Here is a 7900-nt window from a genome sequence, read left to right on the forward strand (position 1 = left end):
AATCGTGTCTGAAGACCTGGTTTTGTTCTGCTTCCAGCTTAGTTTTAGCAACCTTTAGAGAGGTGAATGACAGCCCTGGAATAAATAGTCCACATTTTGGGGTGCTTTTTTGATCTTCCCACTGTTGTAAGTGATGCACTTTGGCATCCCAGCTCAAGCTGATAAGAGGACAACCAGCAATTCTTGAGGTTTAGAAACCTGTTTTCTTTCCACATTACAGCAAAGAAAAAGAAAATAGAAGTGAGTTGGAGGAGGGCTGTGAATATGTCTGAATGACCCGAAGGGATCAGGTGAAGGAAAGGAAAGCGGGTGGGAGGGAAGAGCACCTGGAGTCCAGGTCCATGTCCTGCCAAGAGCAGGTGGCCCCACATTTGGTCCTGGAAGAGAAACCCTCACCCTGGGCATGTTGGTATCTGGCCTGCTGACAAGCAGTCAGTCCCCTCTGGACTTGACCACTTACTGAGGGATACTTTGGTGATAACGTTTCACCAAACGTAGTTACAGTTCCTGTAGTGTGTGTGATGGATGCCACTATAAAACTTTGATAGCTTGCTACTTTTTGGGGGGCTTTCCACCCTTCTGCAGTCCTGAGTGATACGCTGTCATGCAGAGCTTGTGGTGATTTTTTCGGAAGCCGTTACAGTGACACACTACTCACCAGAGGATGACAAGCACTTTCATCTCACTCTTGTTCTTGGAAACATGGTGCTTTTTTTTTTTCCCTTCAGTCACTCATAACACTCCATGGCGTTGTGTTCACTGAAGCGGGGTGTCAGATCGTATCCTTGATGCTGTCGCTAAAAGCTAACACACACAGTTATACATTGTTTACATATGTAATGAATGTTTTTATGTTCCATGAAAAGTCAAATTGCTTCAGTAGGGGTGACAAAAAAATGCTCTTCCTCCCTTCTTCAAATTCCCGTCATCCTGGTGGCCCACCTGTAACTGGATGCCACAGGTTCTGATACCCTCAGACAGGAGAGAGCTTTGAACTCGTCTCCTCTATCTCGTGTTTTAGCTGGGGTTTTAGCCTGTGAGTTGGAGAAAAAGAGGAGGATGGGACTTCTTCTCGACTAAGAGAAAGACCTGGTCATGTTTGGGAAGAGACGGACCTTCCTGCAAGGAGAGTTGAGGCTGAGTGCTGCGCACGGGTGCAAGCCTTCCTTCCAGACCCAAGCAAAGATCCCTCCAAAGGGTCTTTCCTTTCCATTCCTGCCCCAAACATTTCTTTCTGGTCCCCACAGATGAATCCCTTCCACACCCTGCAGCATACTGCCTTTTGTGGTCCTCTTCTTTGGTGTCTGAATCTCCATATCCATTTTGTGAGGAAGTCTAGATGATGGACATGAAGTGGGTAGGTGACTAAATACTTAAACTGCGTCTTGTTTGCCACTGCATTTTGTCCAGTTCCTCATCCATAGCACACCAGACTGGGCTGAGGGATGAGAGGGAGAGGGTGTCTCTCTCTGTCTGGGACAGCTGCACTTACCCTTTTTGGTAAATGAAGCCAAACAAAATAAGACCAAGAGGGTCTCATTGGCATGTACCTAATTGCTGTGCAAGCACAGCAGTGGGGTTGACTGATCTCAAATTATTTAGAGTACAGCTATGTTTCCCCAGCAATCTAGAAGACTGAAGAAAATATCATTAGTTACAACCAGATACAGCAGCGAGCAGATTATCTTTTGATGAACGATGATTTCATGCTTTGTTGAAGCAAAAGAGAGAGAAAAAAAAAGCAGCAAAAGCAGGAGGGAGAAGAACGAAAATGCCAAGTTAAGACTGAGGAAATGCTCTAAATTAACAAAATATTGATCCAAAGTATTAGTTACCAGCAGACTTGAGGAAGCCAGTAGTACTTATAGGCTAGAAAACTGTTTTAGGGAGCTGCACGACAGCTAAGCTTTTCCAGATGTCAGGGAGTTCCTTTGCCTGGTGTGTACCGAAGGCAGGCTGGGCCCAAGGTGGGCCATTTGCAGAAGCGAATGCAGAACCACAGGGGTTAGCGTCTTTTTTTTTGGCTCTCATCACCTGCTGGTGGCAGATAGACCAGCTCCAGTTTTACTGGAGCTGCCCCATGAGCTGGTGTGGTGCGAGCCTCACATCCCAGGAGGGAAAAGCCCCCAGCACCAGGCTGGTGTTATCCTGTTGCCAGGAGCAAACCAAGCCAAGGCAAGGTCAGACTTTGCACAAACAACTGCCCTTTTCTGCCATAGGTTGGCCTTAGGCTCAGGGGAGTTTGGGTCTGGCAGCTTCCCAAGAGGGAGCAGGTTGGCTGTTTGCTGAGAAAAGCTTTTGAAAGCTGGAAGTCAAAACCTGACAGCAAAACTCCTGTTATTCTTGCCTGACTTGTGGTTTGTGAGTGACTCAATGTCCCATCAATCCCCTTTCAGTCCAGCTCAAAATAGCACAGGCAAGTCGGCTAATAGTTTTGATAACAGCAATTTTCAAAGCCTCAGCCACAATACAATCCGAGGACCTGATCCAGAGATAATTGAAGTGTTTCCCTGTATTGAATCCGAGCCTAAAATGGCAGAGCCAGAAAGGGAAAAATAAACTCCACAGAAGTGAATAAAAACATACTTGAATTCTGGAGGCAGCTCAGCCCGGCTGCTTTCGTGCAACCAGCGGCTTTTCGATCCTGTTGACAACGCGGCTCCAGGCGCCAAGCACGCCAAGGTTGAGCGTTATTATGGGAAGAGAGGCTTTCTCAAAGCTGCATCGTCTTCTTGTCAGACGTGAGCATCAGCAGTGACTTCGTGCTCCAGGCGCATTCATGCTGCCCTCTTACAGTGACAGGTTTGAGTGAGATGGAGCCTGTGCTCTGAGAGCAGAAATCTATTTTGCACCCCTTGTAAAACTGCTGCCCCCTTTGCCTGTCTACTTGCTTAATGGGTTTTCTCTCCTACCATGAAGAGCAGGTACAGCAGAGAGCAAACTTTGGGATTGCTGTATAATGCGCATAGATTACCTGTTTGCTTTTCCCACCAGGCTCAGAAAGTTGATTAATTTTAGATGGACTAAGGCTGATTCAAAGCCTGCTGCAATCTGTAATAAATCACTAAAATGAAAAAATAATTCCTCTTACAACAGTGGCAAAATGCCCTTTTGACATCTGTAGGTGGGCCAAAATTCCACTTCAAGTACCTGGATGCTGAACCACAGTTAATGAGGAAACAAATTCATTAGCAGTTAAAAAATACATCAACAAGGGTGAAAAGAGATTTTGTAAAAATATAAAGCAGATGTCATTTGTTCTTGTATTTTATTTCTACTCTTTGCACATGGTATTTTCTTGCTTACTTGGCACAAGAAGGAATCCCAGTGCATTTTACGACCTGGAGAGTTAAGTTTGCATATCATCAGCCTGGAAGCACCCAATTTTAGCATGCCATAGAAAACATTCAATGCAGCTGTTACATTTCTGCCACTGTAACATGAGACCTCTAAATATTCTTTGCTCCCAACATGAAATGAGTTTGCAATATTGAAGATGCACAGTTTGTGAGCAGGCTGGGAGGTGTGTGTATGTGTGTGGGGGGACACCTTTCTCCCATTTGCACTTTCATTTATGCAGCAGATGATGAGTCATATTATATAATTACATCGATAGAAACTTACTTGATGTTTAATTTTGCCTAGACAAATGTTAGTTGCTTCCTAAGCAGTATTTTCTCCCTATCAGTATCTTCTTAATAGCTGTGGATTTTTAATTACTGATAATTAGTATTTACATAAAGCCTTTAGCAAACAATTCCTGAAGTACTTGTAGTAATTACATATGTAAATTGTTATGAAAGAAAAATGGTTGCAGCTTAATGAAAGCAAAGCTGGAGAAGTAGGCAGTAAGCAGAGGTCAAGTTTTAATGTTTAAAAATGAGGCAGAGGTAGGACACTTTCTTACACTGTCAGATGAAACAGAACTGAACAATCAGGAATTTCTGTGTAACATTTTTTCAATATGGACAGAAATGAGGACAAGTTCTGTTGATTCTGATTTATTGATGCTGACAGAAACAGTTGAAAAATATTTATGTGATGCCTTTTCTTGCATGGACTTAGCGGTCATATAGAAGGGTTGAAGGAAATGTCTTGCTGAGACATTGGTCTCTGCGTGGTACTGTCAGAGCACAGATGGATTTATAAAACAAGACACAGATGAAACAGAACTGAAGAATTTCTGCAAATCTCTTGGTTAAGAGTCCCTGCACAATGCTGAGCTCCCAAAGTCCTTTCTCAGATTTGGGGCAGGGCTGAACATCAGAAATACCTATCACAAACACAGTTCAGATGGATAAAGGGAGATAACAGACTACAACACATGTGTGGAAAGAGATATAACCTTTTTTTCTGGACAGCCTGCATAATTCCTGCCTATCACATCTACCTCTTGCTTCAGCCACATCTCTAAGACTCAGACCCACAACAGTGTCTGTGACCCCTAAATCTCTGCACGACTCTTGGAGCTGAGATTGTTGCTGTTACTGAGCTCCTCTGTGCTCACACAAGAAGGCTATTTTTTAAAAAAATATTATTTTAAATGTTAGAAAAGGAAATTAGGATTAATTACTTATTACAGAGATAAAAGCTTAAGCTTTTTCTCCTTGTGCATGTTTTAGGAACCTGCTGAGCTGATCAGCTCTGCCATCTGACGAGCGCTCTGCAGCGACATGAGGAGTAGATGAATTAAAGGCTTTGTCTGCTGCTTGTTCTTTCACTTTTTAACATCCCACAAGTCCACCAGGGACAAGCAAATAAGAGTCCAGCCCAGGTCTCCCTAGCCACATTTGCCTTGTCAACAACTGCCCAGGAGCAACCCATGTGACCCTCCCTAGATCATATATTCCATTAGTATAAATTATTAAAATGAAATATTTTACAAGTGGCTACAGACCTATTCTAAATTAATCCTTTTATTCCATTATGAGGCAATAAACCTTTACATTTCTGAGAGCTCTTGTCAGACATGCTGCTTCACTCGGGAATAAATATATTCAAAGGTTGGGAGGCTCTTCCTCTATCCCACTACATTCATATTAATCAGGCTCGCCAGCATGTGACTCTGCAGATAGCAATCATCAGATGTGTCTTCCCGGAGAAATTTGGTTTACAACCCCGCAGGCAGCACAGATCACGTTAGGCTCAGGCCCTGGTCTTCTCTGGGGCGGTCTAAGTGCTCTGGCAGCGCAGGCTGGACCTGCAGCTGAACCGCGGCGTAACTTCACAGAAAATAATTTGCTGTTGCCTGATTGGTGCCTGTTACATCTGTAGCGGGAGCTGGTTAATCCAAAAGGCATGCCAAGCTTTCCAAAGCTGCAATCAGAGGCAGGCTAATCTCTCGCTGGCAAAAGCACGGCAGATAGAGACCGAGGACTGAGCTAACTCTGTGCCTCTGGCTTCCCGATGGCAGAAGATTACTTTCTTCCTCCATTGTAATACTCCGATGGCCAATATTGCTTGCTGCTGTAAAGAACCAGGAAAGCAATGAACCAGCTCTATTTCATTTTATACCTGCAGGTGAAACGCTTTTCAAACATTTCATGTAAGTATTCTTATTTGCTTTGGGTACACAGCATAGTGGCACAAGCAGGATCTTCTTAGAGCTGAAAACAGAAAGATACAGATTTTTTAAAAAAATCTGAGTGAGGGAGTTCTAGATTGGGGCTTTCAAAATACAAGTTTTCTGCGAAGTCTCATGCTGCAAGCGTGTGTGTGCATGCGTGTGTGCATGCTTGCTCAGAATGGACGGTGGTGGTAGGGGTCAGATACATCAGGGATAAAGGGGTTCCCTCTCAAGCCTCCAAAGCAGTTTTTAAGCACCCTGTCCTGACAGAACAGTAACCATTTGTTTCCGGAGGAGGGAAGAACACAAGATGCTTCTGTCATCTCACCAAATCCCCTCGCCTGTTTCTGTCACCCTGTCATGACAATGCACCTACCAACGGAGGAGGGAAGGAGCTTGGCTGAGGTGGACTTCTCACTTCAACCCATCATGGCTTGGCCTCACACCTGGACAGGGCACCTGGACCTGTCCATCCCATTTTGGGAAAAGCAGCACTTTCCTCCTAGCAGTTCGTTAGGTCCCAAAATGCAAATATGAGCAGCCTGTGCTGGAGGCAAAGGCTCAAACCCCACTGACAGCACGTGACAGGAAATGAGTAAAGGAACCATAGGAACCATCACAGAAATCAAACAAAAATGCCCATTTTAAAAGAACAGTTTTAAAGTTGCAAAATCAAAGGCTTTCAAATTTAAGTGAAGACATATTATCCAGTTGTCCACGCAGCTTTAATCTCATGCTTATTTTTAGATTATATACACTTTCAACAGGACTTTTTTATTCAGAAGGAAAAACTGTGGGTGAGCAGAAATCTGACATTTCTTAATGTTTGATTGCCATTTAAATTAGTTTTCTTTAGCACAGTTCTGGGTATATGCCACTGTACATAGTTATTCCAGCTTTTTTAAGCAATGGGAGACTGTCACTGGTAACAGTGTGAATATAGTGACCTAGTGAAGTTGGATGAAATATGAGCTGAATAAGTCCTTTTTCTCTGTCAAATATAAAGGAAGCACAGGAATACTGGACCATCAGTCTCCCCTTTTTCCTGGACTTTGGCTCCTGTCACCTCAGGGCTACGGTGAGACATCTTTAATAGTTCTGTTACTGTGCACACCTAGATGTACTACAGCTTGGATGAGATGAAAATTTGGGTACCTGCCTCCTACTCAATTGACTGTTAGATGATACAATCTGATTATTGCAGGCTCACTAGTTGCCATGAGGCTGCAACCGAAGCCATAACCAAGCCGTATCATGTCACCTGGTAGGGTTTTGCTGATGAGAGCATGGATGTGAATTGACTGCACTTGTTGCTGGAGTATATCTACCTGCTTAACCATCTGTCTGCAGGTGTGCTGCTCATTTACCTCCCTCCTGCCCACCTCGTGAGCTGTGTGTACTGGGTGGGGGACAGCGGGAAGACACCTGGAAGTCTTATTTGCAGACTTGAGATAATAAAGAGAACACAAAATTTTCAATTTCTTTCCTCTGTTTTGTTCTTAGCCCACAAAAGGCTGGCAGTCAGATCTCACACCCCTCAGGATGTGGATCAGTGGAGAGCCTTGGGTCAAGATTTCCAAAGCTAACCAATGATAATGAGTGTCTTAATTTGGGGTTTAAAAGTGGGGAGAAACCATAAAGAGGAACTTGCCTCAGAAAATGCTGAGTAGAAGAAGCAAGGAGCACCATGAGTACCTCATCAACGTGCATCATGTCATTCCCGATGTATAAGAAATGATTTGATTGATTTAAACAGGATGGCTCTATTGGTCATTTTCACTCTTGTCCCAGCAGTTATTTACTGCAGTTTGTCAGCTGCTAGCAAAATAAAAGCATATGTAAACATGTAATGCTCAGTGGCTTCTTGTCAGCCTGTCATCCTAGAATGGCTGTTCATCTTACTGCACTTTACCTTTCTGCAGCAAAAGGAAAACATTCCTCGACCTGACACCTTAAACAAACCGTACATGCAAGAATGAAGAACAAGTTCTCCATTCTTACAAAGTGTGCCTTGGACTCTTACTGACCTAATTTTTAGAGACTAGGATAAGTTTTTAATGTAGCACCTGATGTCAAAAGAGAGTATATAAAAAGTTTCTTCATTAACAAACACTTAATTCTCTTTCCTTTCAGCAGGTCCCTGCTCTTGGGGCTCTCTTAATCATAAATTTTCTCCATCCAGCCTACTCAGCTTCCAAGCAGCGACAGTATTTCTTTTTCTTCAATTGAAGTATTGATAATCAAATCAGCATTTAGATAATAAAGCCCTTAATGTTCTGAGCAATTTTAGATAGCTGAGGCAAATTTTGCCATCGTGAGCTATGATTCCTTTCT

General features: G+C 43.4%; 1 long non-coding RNA gene across 1 annotated transcript; it reads left to right on the forward strand.

Moving 5' to 3' along the window:
* Positions 1-5241: 5241 nt before the first annotated feature.
* Positions 5242-7345, forward strand: LOC126050523 (uncharacterized). Its single transcript, XR_007509575.1, has 3 exons — positions 5242-5545; positions 6573-6644; positions 7070-7345. It is a non-coding gene; the product is annotated as an uncharacterized LOC126050523 (long non-coding RNA).
* The last annotated feature ends 555 nt before the right edge of the window (positions 7346-7900 follow it).

The sequence above is a fragment of the Accipiter gentilis genome, chromosome 25, assembly GCF_929443795.1.
Source record: "Accipiter gentilis chromosome 25, bAccGen1.1, whole genome shotgun sequence".
NCBI lineage: Eukaryota > Metazoa > Chordata > Aves > Accipitriformes > Accipitridae > Astur > Astur gentilis.